Genomic DNA, 13,642 nt, shown 5'->3' with positions numbered 1-13,642 from the left:
CTGACGCTACGTAAAGTGATAAAGATGTTCTAAATATAGTGTACACTTAAACCAGCATTGATTCTTTTAGGTGGCTCTAATCTATTTTGCTCCTGTCTGCTTGGGGTCTTACCTGCAGCCCTGTACTGTAAGTAACTTACTGCTCAGAATCGTACTGCAAAGATATAAAACTGCCCCAAAATGAGCAAAAACAGGATATGCTTATTTTAAACATCAGATGGTTTTTACAAATTTTCCTGACAGTGCAGCTGCTCCTGACTGAGACACCAACTGCTTTTGACCAGCATGTTTAAACAAAAGTGATTTTCATATCTCACATGTCATTTTTGTATTGTGTAAGGCCATTCAATCTAAAAATACTGAGCTATAATTTCTGTTCCCCACTGCCCAGCCCTCAATTTAAACACTGTGTTTATCAAGGTCTTGTGTATAGTGCAGCGTAGGATGAAGCATGGCATTCACATAGCTTTGACATCATCAGTAATCCAAGTGAGACAGGATTAAGCCCGAAGATGAAGCTTCAATTTACTAAGTGATCTTCATTATGACCTTCAGCTACAGCCTAACCTGAACAGAGCAGAGAGTCCAGAGTGTGGAGAACTAATCTTAGCATATAAAGAGTGAAATCTGGAGCAGGGCAGCAGAATTAGATTGATTTCAAGGCTGAAGAGCTGCAGACTAAGGCGGAGCAGTGTGAGGATTGGATGAGAGAGTAAGAGAGGCTGTTGGGAGATGTAGACAAGACGATGAACTTTGATGGGGTCAAAATTTTTCCCACGGTATCAACAGTGATAAAGTATTTTCCTGGGTATCGGTATCAAGTTTGAAATTCTAACATCGTGACAATCCTACTAACAGGTGTGATTACATATCCCTTCTGGCATGGGCTATCCTCGAGAAAGAGTTACATGTAGGCCACTAAGACTTACATTAACAAATTTAAAATTTTAAGTGTAGAAACAAAAAAAAAAAAAATACTGTATTGTTTTTTCGCCCAAGAAGAGTAAAACAGTTCATATAAAATGATCAAATGTGATCATATCAGTTAAATGGATGTGAAAGTGTACCTGACAAATATCTCAGTTTGGTTTATGCTTCTAGTGTCTACCTACTGTATCAAAACAGTCCACGCTTAATTGCTTCCATTAAAAACAACTAAGTGATAATCTATGACAGAGAGACATAAACAAAATGTGATCCTGAAAGGAGAGAGAAAGAACAAGGAAGAGAGGAAGAAGAAGAACGCAGATCTTGAGGCATAATGGGGGAGATGGAAAGAATGAAGATAAAGATTGAGAGGAAGAGTGCGTTGGAGTTAATTTTAGGTGAGAAAAAAAAAATGCCGCAGGGTCTGTCAGCTGAATACACACACAAACAAACATATGTTAACACAGCACATAGAGCACCATTACCCCATAGCTCTTTTTGCCACATGACACACAAAAAAAAAACAAAAAAACAAAAAAACAAAACACAAAGCCCACAGGCCACAAAACATACAAGGAACTCAGCTGACAGAGACACACACATCCATGCACAGACGCACACACTCACGATTTGACTGCACGCCCAGACACTCCAGTGTCATCTGTTTGCAACAAGAGGAGGGTGAGCTTCAAAGAAACAAACACGCTGCATGTGTATGTACGTCTGTGCAGGGAGGCCGGTAAGCCTGAGGTCACACCAAAGGCAATACACCTTATCCGTCTTCCAATTACAAAGCGGCGATCGCGTGCAGGATAGATTATCCTCTTATCAGTTGTTCACACCAGCATTGTAATCAGTCCACAAACACACACACACACACATACTCTCTCTCTCTCGGTAGGCGGCAGAGCCATCAGCAGCACGTAGACTGCTCTGGTGCAATCTAGGTAACTGTATACAATTCAACACAAACACGAACACTGACGTAAGCAGAGTGGAGCATGGCTTGAAAATGAACCACATTTTCTAGAGTATTTTTTTTTTGTTTAAAGTTGGACTCCTCAATGTTTTCATATAAAAGGAATGCAATTACCAGATGTACTATGATGATGTACATCATAGTAATGAACATGAATTTAATCACTCAGCTCTTTTTGTTACTGTATTAAACAACTGTTTTTCACAGGGAGGCTGACTCCAAAGAATTTGTCAGTGTGCACTCAGATGTTAAAATGTCCAACAAAAGGGCATTAAAAATGTTTACAGCCTTACATAAAGAAGGTCACGAAAACTGTATGTCAGTTTTGTGATTTTTTTTTTGTACTGTGTATAGTGCCTTGCACCTAGAAGCTATTTTCTGATGCTGCCTTACAGTATCATACAGGTGTGAGAAATCCTGAGATCAGCGGGAATGTACAAACAGAAGAATTATGAAAAGCCAGAGATCACTACAGGTTTCAGAAGTTTGGGTGGCACTTCTTCAAATAGCAAAGCAAAATAAAGTCAGATGCAAACTCCCCTGTAGCCCCCCTTCCACCACAAATGCAATCTGTATTTTCATTATCTTCATGGACAATCAACCAAAATGTAAGGATTCCCAAAAAAACCATTTGTCTCATGGGTGGATTCTATGACGAGCAACCCACATTTTTTCAACTGTTATTACACGACTTTACATGACAGAATTAGCTGGTGCCTAATACAGCTACTGGTTTCCCACATTGCTCCTGAGTTCACAAAAAACAAACAGGCAGGCACCTGGTGCTGTTTCAGTAAGTGTTGCTGCTCTCTGTGTCCTCTTCCACTCACACACACAATCTGTTTTGTTTGTGTAGTGAGCGTGATTGTCATCTAGTGCAATCTGCAACTAGTAGTTTTATTTCCCATGAATGATGTTTGTGTGGCCTCGTTTAGCTCATTGTTGCATGTACTTGCATAAATAGGTGACTTGTTACTAGGGCTGGGCTATATCATACCGTTCACGGTAATACTGGTGTAATTTTGGGCAACGATAAGAAAATGAAATATCGCAATAGAATATGGGTAAACGCGCATGCGCAGTGCCTTTGTTTACATACTCACATGGCGGTGACGCAGAATGAGAAGGACGAAAGCAGATCGTTGAATGAAACTGATGAACCAGAATTGGTTTGTAAAAATGCTGCAACTTCAGTGGTGTGGAACTGGTTTAGCTTTTGTCCATCAGATACACAACAAAGCACTATTTTTGGTAGAGCATGCTAGCGGACCGTCGTTATTGCCGTGTTTTTTGGAAAATACGGCACACTTAAAATCAATCCAATTCTGAAAATCTACAGTGCCTCTTATAATCCTGTGTGCCTTATTGTATGAATTCTGGTTGTGTTTACTGACCTCGAAACGATTTTATGTACACAGCGCTTGAAAATCTGTCAAATGTTTTAGTACAACTTTAGTACGACCGTATTGTGTGTGTGTATAACCTCTTTTTAAGTTTTGTGGATATTATACATGGTTATGCTGAGGATGTCGGCCAATTTCCACTGGAAATGCCTTTTGGTTAAACTGTCAGCAAGGAATTTGCATTTGCACTGTTACATTTTTATATAACTTTAATGCACATAAAAAACAGCTGCTTGTTTAAGTGAAAATACATTATTAGTGCAAAAAAACCCATCAAAGTTGTGGAGTTGTAAAGTATTTTGTCTAGTGTCAATTATGTCGTCAGTTATATTGTTATCGCAAATTTTCAAATGTATATCGTGATAAATATTTTTGGTCATATCGCCCTGCTCTACTTGTTACTACTGACTTGTAGAAGTGTGCTCCAAAGCCAACCACAGCTTTAAATTTTGTTTAAGTTCTGCTTTCTATGGCCTGCTACACAGTACAACAGGAAGCCATAAACAGACATTTTAAGCTCACTTATGTATTGATGTACTGTTGAGAAAACTGGTTTAGCTCAATGAGCAGGTGACCTGGACGGACTCAAACCCGGACGCAGCTGGTCCGGGTTTGAGTCCGTCCTGCTTTGCCCCATGTCTTTCACTCTCAACTCTTGGAGATCTTTTTAAGGCAGCAAAAAAAAAAAAAAGTATCCGTTTGTATTTCCAAAAACTAAAAGGACACTAACCACCTGCTGTCAATTCTCTTTTTCAATTTGCTCCTCCAGCTACTACGCTGACACTTCAAACTACACAATAACAATGTGTTTGAAAACAACACCTTCCTTCTTCTCGGTCCTACTGTTATTCCTCCTGCTATGTGATGCTCATCCGTCTTAACGTTCACCAGATTAACCAGGGTTAACAAGAAGCTTCCGGTCTAACTGGCATGCATGCATGCATGCATGCACACACACACACACAGCTGGATGAACGCAACACTCAAGAATGTGTATTTTCCTGTGTGGATGTTTGGTTGGTCCAAACAGATGGCACATTCCAGCAGAGAGAAGACAGGGAATTATGCGATGTTAAGATTACATGCAAGCACTCACACAAAACAAAAACAGAACTAAAGAAATAATACAAAAAAATAAAAAATACAACAACACACAAACACACAAAAAAAACATTCTTCCCAATGATGATTTATTCTGCCACAAAAATAAATATATGTGCTATATATTTGCACATAGTAATGATAATGCAACAACAGTGCTGTATCTGACCAATGAGTCACAGACCAGTGTTGGGCACTGTCAGTCTGTGTCCCACAGAGTTTAAAAACAAGCAAAATATAGCCACATTTTAAAGCTTTTAAATTCATTTCAGTTGCATAAATGCAACAGCAGCTAGAGTGACCCACATCTGATGACAAAATACAAAAACACTGCTTAACTGCTGACAGCTTTGAGGTAGCCTTTCATATAGGGCTGCTCAATTAATCGAATTTTAATCACGATTACGATCTGGGCTTTCAACGAACATTAAAAATGACTGAGCCGATTATTAGCCCCTCCCTCATTTATCCGTGACACCTTAAAGACCGGTCCGTGAAAATATTGTCGGGCATAAACCTGTCCGTGGCGCAAAAAAGGTTGGAGACCGCTGATTAAGAGGACCCGAGGGAAGCTCTGAAAGCTAAGCAGAAGTTATTAGGAGAGGAGAGTGACTGCCGTTGGTTGAAAAGAGAGGTAAAAAAAAACTTCAGTGGTGTTGCACACTATTTTATATTATTTTTTAAAGTCATTATTCAATACATTGTTATTGTTAACCCTTTAAAGCCGGTCAGAGCAGCACGCTCTGTTTTGTGTAACTATTTTTAAATCCCTGTAGAACATGAACCGTGTAAGCTAGCGCAATAATTTGTTTTGCATATGAAACTTACATCTTATGCCATCAGCTTGTACTCGGTCACGGTTTCCTCCCACATAAATTGCTTGCAGGAACAAAAACATAATATTCCAGAAACACGCTTTGCCGATCAGCTGTTCGTAACACTTCGCACATTGAAACAGACGTCACCGCTAACTATCACATGTCCGCCATTTCCTGCCCGAAACCGGAAGTGATGTCATTTTTGCGGAAAATGTAGTTTTTTTTTACTTGTAGGCCTTAAAAGCCTATCCGGTTGTTCAGTGATGACGCGACGAATCTTACTTCCGGGTCTAAAGTAGTTTGCGTTTAATATGGCTTTTGTGTTGTTAACATGTTTAATGTAATGTATTTTCTTCTATTTGATCTCAAAAAGCTCCTAAAACAGTCAGTGATCCCTGTTGACCTCCCTCGGCTTTTATTACCACTAATCATTTATTTAAGCTCAGTTTTTAAAACCTTAGGATGTAACTACAGCCCAGCCCATGCAGCAGTATATGAACGACTAACCTCGTATTGTGGATGGATTATCTCAGTTGTTCTCCTGGCTGAACTTTGGTCCTTTTACAGCATCCTGCCATGCGATTACATTTGTTCATGACCACCGAGAGCACTCACGTTAACTTTTATCGAGTGGGAAAAAAGTTAGCTTGTTTATATTATGCTAACATAGCTGTGTCGCTAGCGGTCACGTAGCACATCATTATATACCAGCTAGCCCAGTTCAGTAACCCTACAAACGTCACTGCTGTTTAGTTTTCTGTCTTCATTCATGCTGGAAGTGATAACAGAGCTGTACTTTTTCATTTGTTTCCAAAACCCCGCAGTCAGGACATGCTATATTGTATTTAGATAGAAGCTAGCGAGCTAACTCCCTGCTAACTTCTAACTCCGTTAAATGTCATAAATTCCGTTTTCATGGATGCCTGGATGTTAAAGTCAATTGTTACACCTGGTAGAGCAGAACGCTGATCATTTTATTAAAGATGAAAGACTTTAGACAGTTTTTCAACTCTCAGTAATGCCATAGTGATCGTTTGATATATGGACCTGCAGCGGAGTTTAGACCCAGACACGGCTAGTGACGTCAGACTGAACAATCGGATACTGGTCATGTTTGACTTTTCTGAATAGTTTCTGGGATGCTTAGAACTCGAATTGCACTGCTGGAAATAGTTTATTTTGATGCACCTGCTGTTTTCTTTGCAAATTTGCATCATAGGATTGTTTTTGTTTTTCCTGCAGTATATAAAAATTGCTGTATCTCCAAAATAAAACTATGAAGACACTCAAAATAAACTTTTTTGTATTTAAAGTTTTGAGGGATAAACCTCTTAAATTTCTCCAAGTAGAAATATATGTTAAAAAACAAAAACAATTTTCAATTTTTTTGTAGTTTATTGCACTTTTTTGCAATTAATGTAGTTACTATGGACTTAATGCATACATATTATTAAAATATGGGCTATAACAGTTGTATAGCAACTTGAAATGCTCCCACAAATGGCACTACAACATGTAAAAAAAATAATATAAGCTCTGGCAGACTTGGTTCTATGGTAGGTCTTAAAGGGTTAAATAAATATCGTCAAATAATCGCGATCTTAATTTCAGTGAAAATAATCGTGATTATCATTTTTGCCATAATCGAGCAGCCCTACTTTCATATGTGTAAAACAGAACTCTAATCCTCCCTACTTCCATCTGCTCCTCCTCTTCGACTCTGTCTTTTGAATGGGTTTCTGTCACGCATCCCCCCCCACACACAGTTTCTAGAACCACCTTCATTACCCCAAGGCCTTTGGAAACAGGTGTTCCCTGCCTGAGGTGCATGTTACTTACAAAATTCACCAGGCAGCCAGAGATGCAAAATTCTCCATAAATTGATTAAAATGCACATTTGCAGGCTAAAGAATTTTTCATGTCAACTTCTGTCGCAGCAGTGCCCCAAGCATGGTTGAAATTTGTGGTTGCTGGAGATCAAAACTAGACAATACATCATTAAATCATCTTTTTTGTGTGTGACTTTCATATGCAATATCTTTAATGCCTACATCCTGACATTTTTAGAAACTTGTCATATGTTACAGCTGGATGGTACCCACATCTCTGCCAAAAGCTAACATATAAGAACTGTAAAAACAACACTGTGGTTTCCCACAGGTTCTGTGGCACTCTGTTATAAGAGTCAGAATCAGAATCAGAATCAGAATACTTTATTCATCCCGAGGGAAATTAGGGGTTACAGCAGGCAGCACGCTAATGGCGCATGCGCACTCACAAAGGAACCTTCTGACCAACTTTACACAAGCATGTTACTGTGCCTTGCTGTAAAGCCCCTATAGCCTCTTACCAACATTATATGCAGGAGATAGCTCTGTATTTACTGTACCTAGAGATGGTAAGGAAACTAATTTATGGCGGCGTTTCCTAAAGATTTCAGACTCCACATCCGAGTCTACTGCAGTGATTAGATTTGGACATGCACTCATTTGCAGAAACCAGATCCGCTTTTCGTTTCTTTCTGCCACCCCTCTGTACCTAATAACCGCTTCAGTTTTCAGAAAATAACTCTGCATGTCTTCTACCCTAACACATAATGTTGAAGACCAAAGACCTGCTACTCCTCATTTTCTTTCCCTGCTGCCAGCAATCAGGAAACATGATGGAACAAATTTTCTATTTCTTGCCTCGATGCAACTCTGCCAAATTCATGGTGGATGACTGTTTTCTGACTTTATCTTGTGCCCTTAATACCCAGTGCTCACAGCTGTGATGTACTTCTCTGAGACCTGAAGGTTGCACTGCAAAGCAAGATCAATGGGTTTGTTGAGCCTAAAACCAGTTTTCAGTGTCAGAGTGTGAATTGCCCTTAAGTGCCACATTTCAGTAGTTATTCTGCAGATGGTCCATTTTCTACAGAGAAGCACATCTAATGACGCATTAAAACAGCCCCTTTTATTGAGCCCACGCACAGCCTGATTGCGGAAAGTTGTATCCGTTATCTCAGACTGGGATTTTAGGTTTCTTCAGGCTAGATAATACAAAGAAAGCCAAGCTATGTCAAACTTCTTTTGTAGTACACACCACTGCTGTCAGTAAAAGCTTCTGTGTTTTACTACTCATCGTGGAGTGTTTCTTTAGTGTGATTACATAAGATTATCAGCATCCACAGCCATCTGACCTCTCAAATAAAGATGAAGGGGACACTTGCTCATGCTAATGCAGAGAACAGCTCCAGAAATAGGAAGAGGAGTACGGCGAAACTTGACTCCTTTCAGCAACATGTCACAGAAGAATCGTTAAAAGTGGCTAAATTAAAAAGCATCATGGCCTGAGTATTTACGCTCTAGGTTTCATAAGCAACTACGGTCCAATTTCTGTGTCTGTTTCCTGTGAACTTTCGGTGCACTTTGCTGGCATTGATTGCAGATAACGCCTATCTGGGAGGCAATGATTAACCCGACGGGAAGAAAGCGGGATAATTAGAGATTCCTGCTCACGATTAAAAGGGAAACTCAATTTTAGAATGAGAGTGGAATTTAAAGTTAAAGTAGGCAGCCGGCTAAAAAGAGGGCAATGAGAACACAGTTACACAACCTTGAAATTCAAAGAGCTCACGGGTTTGATGCTCAAGAAGGAGAATCGTTACCGATGGTGAATAATGTCGACTGTCGTGTCCTTGTTGTGATTATGTGAAATGTTGGAAGAATTGTTTGTGAAAAGTAGGCAGATGGTGAGAGTTGTGTAGGACGGGATGAACTAAACAGCAGAACATCAACTCCAGCTGACTAATTGGCATCAACACTGTGCCACTTTTCTCTGGGCACAAATCAGCTACTCGTACAACGTTGCATTCCAAAAATCCAATTTCAACTTGACAAGCGGAACAGCTAAATGTCTTTATGTTTCAACCTAGAAACACAAATCCATCTGCTTTACTGATGGTATACAATATGACTACTGAGCTACAGCGCCATTATATCAACAGAGAGCAACTGGGAGATGTTGGAAGTAGTCTGAATCCCACCTCTTGACCTTGTAGCCTTTTTAGATCATCACCTGAGTGCAGTGCTCTGGGGCCTGTCCCTGTGACGAAGCAGTGAGCCTGCTCGATTACAGCAGAAATCCTAACCACGTTTATTTTGGTCAACATATCCAAGGGTGCCTGTCCCTGTGACGAAGCAGTGAAAATGGAAAATGGATGGATAGAGATCTTTTAGATGACATAATTCCAATGAAAAAACAATCAATGAGAAAAAGAGTTAGTGGGGGACAAAGGGTTGTCAGGTAAGGCGTAACATGTAAATTATACTTGTGCTTCAGATCCTTGCCGTAACTTACGCCATAACCGGACCCTAGGGCTGGGCCATTCATACCGTTCACGGTAATACCGGTATAATGTTGGGCAACGATAAGAAAATGAAATATTGCGATAGAATATGGGTAAAACGCGCATGCGCATCGCCTTTGTTTTCATACGCACATGGCGGAAAAAGCATGGCGGAGAATGAGAAGGACGAAAGCGGATCGTTGAATGAAACGGATGAACCAGAATTGGTTTGTAAAAATGCTGCAACTTCAGTGGTGTGGAACTGGTTTAGCTTTCGTCCATCAGATACACAACAAAGCACTATTTTTGGTAGAGCATGCTAGCGGGCCGTCGTTATTACCGTGTTTTTCGGAAAATACGGCGCACTTAAAATCAATCCTTTGATTTTTCTGAAAATCGACAGAGTCCCTTATAATCCTACGGCTATCGTAGGGAGGAGCCTCGCGGAGTGATACGTACTGTGCTTCAACATAATATTACCGTATTGTGTGTATATAACCTCTTTTTAAGTTTTGTGGATATTATACATGGTTATGCTGAGGATGTGTCGGCCAATTTCCACTGGAAATGCCATTTAAACTGTCGGCAAGGAATTTGCACTGTTAAATTTTTATATAACTTTAATGCACATAAAAACAGCTGCTTGTTTAAGTGAAAATACATTGATTTTTTTTGTATTAATAAAGTTGTGGAGTTGTAAAGTATTTTGTCTAGTGTCAATTATATCATCAGTTATATCGTTATCGCAAATTTTCAAATGTATATCGTGATAAATATTTTTGGTCATATCACCCTGCTCTACCGGACCCCCATTTGAACCAAAAAGGAGTTTCCGGTTACTGCATAAGGTAGCATGTAAACGTCCCGCAGAAGTCTAAATCAAGCTTACAGCTCAAAATAGCAGATGTCAACTGCTAGCCTGGACACCATTTCGGTAGGGAAGCGACAAATCAAACAGTTGCACTGACTGATCTCTAGCTCGCTGGGGGGATGCTGTGGTTCTAACAATGCTTAAACTCCAGATTATGAGTCAATTTCACTCAACTCAACCCTGGGTACACAAGCAATCGCACAGAGAAGTGTAATTAAAAGACTTCCATGGGGGAAAACTGGACAGGGCTCCATAATGCTACAGAATACAGCAATAATAGAAGACTAAATTTGTTTATGTGAAAAGACAATGTATGAAAATTGTTATTCAGAAGAGAATAAAGAGAAGTAACACACCTGCTCAATCCATTTAACACCAACACACATACATCCTACAAGACCTCTAACAGCCAAATAAATTCATACAAGATGACAGCACACACACCCACACACAGCAGTAGGGCTGACAGAAATGCTTGATGATATGACCTAAATTTTTCACTTTTTGAAGCTTGAAAGAAGCTGTGTGTGTGTGTGTGTATAAAAGAGACAGTCAACTCCCAATTCACATTCCTTGCATGGCTCACATAACTTTCTCATCTGTGTGTGTTCATGTGGCTACGACTGAGTGCGTGAATGAGAGAGAGAGAGAGAGAGAGAGAGAGAGAGAGAGAGAGAGAGAGAGAGAGAGAGAGAGAGAGAGAGAGAGAGAGAGAGAGAGAGAGAGAGAGAGTGTGAGTGTGAGTGTGTGTGTGTGTGTGTGGTTGCGCTGCACCCAGCCCACACTAACTGTATTCATTTGAAAGCCCAACAATTTTGTCAGTCCCCCAAAGAACCCAGAAATTACCACTTCACCTACATCATGCCCACCCTGTAGCAGCACAGTAACAGCCTCCCTTTCATTCCCCCTGGCTGTTAGCTAGTCCACCTCTTAGTTTTTGTCAAATTCTACACAACAATAAGCTACGCAGTGCTGGAAGAAAAGCTTATTGGGTTAATAAATTCAGCGCACACACAGAACAAGGATGAAAAAGCACAAGCAAACACCAGAGTTGAAAAATCATGAATTAAACAGAAACAGCATGCGCCTAACACACACACACAAAAACACCTATCTGATTGGAAAATATGGCACAAGTTGGAGTTATATAAACAAGAGGTAGAAGGAGGGAGAGAGAAGATGTCTGTGAAGGTTCTCAGTCATCCAGGTCATCGTAGTCAAAGGAGCTTGCAAAGAAAAGCGTCTGGACTTCTTTAAGTTGCTTGAAGACGTTTCACCTCTCATCCGAGAAGCTTCTTCAGTTCTAAGGTCAAATGGCAGAGAATCCCAGATTTAAAACCAGTGGGGGTATCCCCCCCAAAGAGGGACAAAAGGACCCCCTGATGATCCTCTAATCACCTGCGCGGTGCACATTGAAGAGAACGGCAACCTCAACATCGAAGTTTACCGGAAGCCCACACACACGGACCAGTACCTCCTCTTTGACTCCCATCACCCTCTGGAACACAAACTTGGAGTAATTAGGACCCTACACCACCGGGTAGAACATGTTCCCTCTAAGCGTGAGGGAAAAAAGAAGGAACACACACATGTAAAGGAAGCACTCAAAACATGCGGTTATCCTAATTGGGCGTTTATAAAGTTAGCAAAGATGCACAGAAAAGAAGACCAGACACCAGCAAGGGAGGATAAGAAAGACAGACGCAACAGCATTGTCATCCCCTATGTAGCCGGTGTATCAGAGAAACTCAGGAGAGTTTTCTCCAAGCACAACATCCCGGTGTACTTCAGACCCAGCAACACGCTCAGACAAAAACTGGTTCACCCGAAAGACAAAACTTCAAAACACAGACTTAACAACGTGGTGTTTGTTGTACAGTGCAGCGAGGAATGTCCAGACCTCTACATTGGAGAGACCAAACAGCCACTTCACAAGCGCATGGCACAACACAGAAGAGCCACCTCCACAGGACAAGACTCAGCAGTCCATCTGCATCTTAAGGATAAAGGTCACTCTTTCGAGGATGCCAATGTTCACATTTTGGACAGAGAGGACAGATGGTTTGAAAGAGGAGTGAAAGAAGCCATCTATGTCCACTGTGAGCGACCATCTTTGAACAGAGGCGGTGGTTTACGACACCAACTGTCTGCCATGTATAATCCAGTTTTGAGTTCCCTCCCCAGACGCCTTAACGCCCACACACATCCTGGGCCATCTGACCACAGGAAATCACATGATAAGGTGGGGCCAGGTTTCACAATGAGCTCACCCGAAACTCTGGCTGATTGGGACCCACACACGCTTTCACACCTTGGCTCAGGTGATTAGAGGATCATCAGGGGGTCCTTTTGTCCCTCTGTGGGGGGGATACCCCCACTGGGTTTAAATCTGGGACTCTCTGCCATTTGACCTTAGAACTGACGAAGCTTCTCGGCTGAGAGGTGAAACGTCTTCATGCAACTTAAAGAAGTCCAGACGCTTTTCTTTACAAGCTCCTTTGACGAGGGAGAGAGAAAGCTATTCGACTGGTTGTCAATAGCAACAGTGTTTTGGAAGTGCAGTCTGCTTGGCTACAAAGCATGTTGGGATATTGCCACAATTCTTATAAGCCACCATTCGCTAATTCACTTCTTCCTACAAAACATTTAGGTGTTTTGTGAAAAACTAACGAGTAAAAAGAAGAAAAAAAAACAAACAAAACACTTTTCTGATGATTTTCTTGCCATTATCATCTACATCACTGCAGCAGCTAAGTTAAAATGTGATGGAATATAACATATTTTCCTAAATACTTTGTGGCAGTTACAGTGGATCTACTGAGCTTTTCCTTATTTCCTGTTATGTTTATACTCTTACAGCAGTTCCTGCTCAGATTACAGATTTCAGAAATCTAAAATATTAAGGTCAGTGTATGTATAATTTATCCCTGTATGGCTACAGACTGCTCCCACTGCTGTGTTTAAGACATTCAGATTTTTAACTCTATGTCAGGGGTCCCCAATCCCAGTCCACGAGGACCGGTGGACTGGGATTACCTTCTCAACATGTCTTGAAGTTCTCCAGAGGCCTGGTAATGAACTAATCATGTGATTCAGGTGTGTTGACCCAGGGTGAGATCTAAAACCTGCAGAGACACCGGCCCTCATGGACTGGGATTGGGGACCCCTGCTCTATGTTAATGGTCAGCAGGTCCCTAATATGGTCACATCTAG

At 40.9% G+C, this 13,642-nt stretch overlaps 2 protein-coding genes across 3 annotated transcripts in view; one reads left to right on the top strand and one right to left on the bottom strand.

Moving 5' to 3' along the window:
* ucmaa (upper zone of growth plate and cartilage matrix associated a) overlaps positions 1-13,642 on the top strand; it is a 49,176-nt gene that overhangs the window by 7,309 nt on the left and 28,225 nt on the right. The window lies entirely within an intron of this gene.
* Positions 1-13,642, bottom strand: part of cdk17 (cyclin dependent kinase 17) — a 54,084-nt gene that overhangs the window by 37,893 nt on the left and 2,549 nt on the right. The window contains exon 1 of one of the 2 annotated variants that reach the window (XM_080886611.1): positions 5,239-5,337. The exons of the other annotated variant lie outside the window; for it this stretch is intronic. The gene's annotated coding sequence lies outside the window, so the exon portion shown is untranslated. Of the gene's footprint in view, positions 1-5,238; positions 5,338-13,642 lie in introns of those variants that run through there. 2 annotated transcript variants of the gene reach the window in all.

This window comes from Rhamphochromis sp. 'chilingali' (genome assembly GCF_963969265.1).
Source record: "Rhamphochromis sp. 'chilingali' genome assembly, chromosome: 7".
Taxonomy (NCBI): domain Eukaryota; kingdom Metazoa; phylum Chordata; class Actinopteri; order Cichliformes; family Cichlidae; genus Rhamphochromis; species Rhamphochromis sp. 'chilingali'.
The sequence above is the reverse complement of the archived record's forward strand: the minus strand, read 5'-3'. Positions and strand labels throughout refer to the sequence as shown.